The sequence below is a fragment of the Ochotona curzoniae genome, unplaced genomic scaffold, assembly GCF_017591425.1.
Source record: "Ochotona curzoniae isolate NIBS_2020 unplaced genomic scaffold, NIBS_Ocur_1.0 contig_3944, whole genome shotgun sequence".
Classification (NCBI taxonomy): Eukaryota; Metazoa; Chordata; class Mammalia; order Lagomorpha; family Ochotonidae; genus Ochotona; species Ochotona curzoniae.
In genome coordinates this window covers 280,796-284,167 of record NW_024466058.1, presented here as the reverse complement: position 1 = coordinate 284,167, position 3,372 = coordinate 280,796, and the positions used below count along the sequence as shown (strand labels likewise).

Below are 3,372 nucleotides of genomic sequence, written 5' to 3'. Positions count from 1 at the left end.
GTTAGAGGGAAGGAGTGAAAGAGAGAGAGAGATCTTTGATCAGCTGTTCATTCCCAATGGTTCATGATAACCAGGGCTGGGCTTCCATATAGCCAGGAGCTTCATCCTGGTCTCCCAATCTGCAGCCATCCCAGATGCATTATCAAGGAATGAATTAGAAGTGGAGCATCTGGGACTCAGACAGTTGCTTCCATGTGTGATGATGGCATCACCAACATCAGCTGAACCTGCTGAGTCATATTATCATGAAGGTTCTAATACTGGTCTCAGAAACAGCATGGGATTTCTGGAGATCTGATATATGTGCATCATTTTTTTGGTTATGTGGAAATCTATGTCCATGAATTCCTAATCTATTGCAATTCCGTTACAATGAACTTTCATTAATAATCAAATCACAAGATGCCAGTTTCATTCTTATGCATTGTGGATTTTTTTTAAATGTATTCTGTATTAGATATCACATATAATAAAAGCATAAATTAGGTGTCTTTTTGATGTGGCTCGACTAGACCGTTTAAACTTCTTATTATAACAATTTTTCAGCATATGTTATCTGAAAAATAAACTACTAAGTTAAGCAGAACATTGAATACTTTCATAGGATGTGATTTGACAAGAAATTGTATCATGAGGTATGTATTAATTTCAATTCCGCACACTTAACCCCATCCAATCAAAGGAGTGTGTATATTTGTGCTGCTAAATAACATTTAATTAATATTAATCTGGGATACATATGCAACAGAATACCACTCAGCAATTAATATAATTAATTTCATCTTTTTCCAATAAATTCAGTACATCTCCAGAACATTATTCATAGTGAAATTGTCTAAACCTTAAAAAGGTAAATTGATGTGGTAGTTAAAAATAAAAACAAAAAAATATACAAAGCAATCTATACTCTGTAAAAAAGACACATGGAATTAAAAGTTATCCAGCATATAGAGTGTATCCTCATTCATTCCCATTTCTGCATGAAAATTTTTGAGTCTTAGTGTATTTTTGGAAAAAAAAGATTAACAATAGAGTTGGGGAAAAAGAAACACCATAAAGAAAGTGTTGAACAACCAGAGATATCATAGAGTGCAATGCAATGGTTCTTTCCTTTGCAGTGTATACAGTGGAATTAATCATTTAAAAAAAAAAGCCAAGGCAGGAAACAGACTAAGCAAGCTCTAAATGCAATACAGTGTCTGACCCTGAATTGAAACATGAAGTCACTGATGCTGCTCAGCCACAACACCATGGGTTCCACTATCTGCTATGGAATAGCAGTCTTCTCAGAGCCCACCTTAATGTCTGTGTTCCAAAGGCTGTAGATGAAGGGGTTTAACATGGGGGTGATCTCTGTGTACATCACTGAGGCTGCTGCAGTTGAGGCTGATCGTGGGGCAGTGCTGGCACTGAGGTACACACCTAGCCCTGTACCATAAAATAGGGGATGGTCAAGAGATGAGAAGCACAGCTGGAAAAGGCTTTATACTTGCTCTGTGTTGACAAGATAGCACAGATGGAAGAGGTGATCTTGGAGTAGGAGTACAGGATCCCAGCTAGGGGAGCAATCAATAATAACACAGCTGCAAGATACATCATGTGGTCATTGAGAAAGGTATCAGAACAGGCTCTGTGGATCACCTGATTCAACTCACAGAGGAAGTGAGGGATGTTCACATGTGTGCAGAAGCTCAGCCTCAGCACAAGTAAGCTGTGTAAGATGCCATCCAGGACACTGATGGTCCAGCACAGCAGAACGAGCTGCACACAGAGTCAAGGATTCATGATGACCATGTAGTGCAGGGGGTGACAGATGGCCACAAAGCGGTCATAGGCCATCACAGTCAGGAGAAAGTCATCCAATCCTGCAAAGATTATGGAGAAGAACATCTGTGTGATGTAGATAGCATAGCTGATGATTTGGCTCTGAGCCCAGATGTTCTCCAGCATCTTGGTGACCATGGTGGTAGTGAAGCAGACATCCACCAAGGACAGGTTGATGAGGAAGAAATACATTGGAGTGTGCAGGTGTGGGTCAGAAAAGATAGCCAGGATGATGAGCAGATCCTCACTGACAGTGACCAGGTACATGGAGAGGAACAACACAAAGATGAGAGGCTGCAGGGCTGGGTCCTCTCAGAATCTCAGGAGAAGGAATTCTGAAAGCTGAGTTTGATTTCTCAGTTTCATGTGGTGCATGTCACTACCAGGAAGAAGTAGTAACCAACAGAACAGAAATCTAAAATACATGCTTTCCTGTTCAGCATGTGGCTTAGTTTCTACTTTGGTCAGTCCCCATGGGATCACTGATTAAAAATTATTTTCCACTCCAAGCCGTTCCCTAAATCCTCAAATATAGATGCAGTTATTTTTGTTCATGCAATTTGCAAAATAGGGAATTCTCCAAATTTTGATGAGCTCTCAAACTTATGCGTTAAAATTCTTCTTGAGCAAACATTTTGTGTTATAACAAACTAACTTTTAAACACATTTTTCATCGCACTGAAGCACATTCCAAGTACATATGAAAGGATTCCATGGAAGAACAGCTGCTTCTTCAGTGATCAGTTTCCGTAGGTAAGGAGATGAACAAGACAAGTTCAGGGCCTGGCAGGGTAGCATAGTGGCTAAAGTCCATGCATTGTATGCACCACAATGCCATATGGGTACCAAGTGTGTCCTGGCTGCTGCTCTTACCAGGCAGCTCCATGCTAGTGGCCAGCAGAGATTGGTGCAAAGCCTTGGGGCCCTGCACCTGAGTGGGGTAATGAGAAGAAGCTCCTTGGCTGCTGGTTTTGGAATAGCTCAGCTTGGATCATTGCAGCCACTTGGTGAGTGAAACAGTGGATTAATATATTTCTCTATAGCTATCCTCTCTGTCAAGTTGACATTCTATTAAAACAAAATAAACAAATCTTAAGAAAAAACAAGAACAGAACTGTCTCACCCAACAGCACACCACAAAAGCACCCAAATAGTAGGAGAACATGTGAGTAGCTGGAAAAGCTTATGTATCCAACACACAGGTGATGCAATAACTGTTAAGCAGGTGTCTTTGATAGAGTTCTTTTTACTGCATCATGAAGACAACACTGAGTCATGTGAGAGCACAGTGAGAGCAGACAGAAAACCCTGAGGCCTGTGTGTTCCAGCAGCTGCTACTATCAGGATGTCTTTGCAGATATTTTCCCTGTCCTGGTCCTTTCCTGTCAATACTGGGACAGTCAGTTACAGCAACTCTTCACTGCCTGATTGGGACCATGGTGACTCAGTCTGCAGAGGTGGTTCCAGAGACAGAAGTATTTATTTTCTCTCTCTAACCAGTATTGAGTGGTGAGCAACCAAGCTCCTTCACACTGCGGAACTGGTACA

The 3,372-nt window shown here is 41.1% G+C and overlaps 1 pseudogene; it reads right to left on the bottom strand.

The window, feature by feature from the left end:
• Window positions 1–1,267: 1,267 nt before the first annotated feature.
• On the bottom strand, window positions 1,268–2,091 carry LOC121158939 (annotated as a pseudogene).
• Window positions 2,092–3,372: the final 1,281 nt, after the last annotated feature.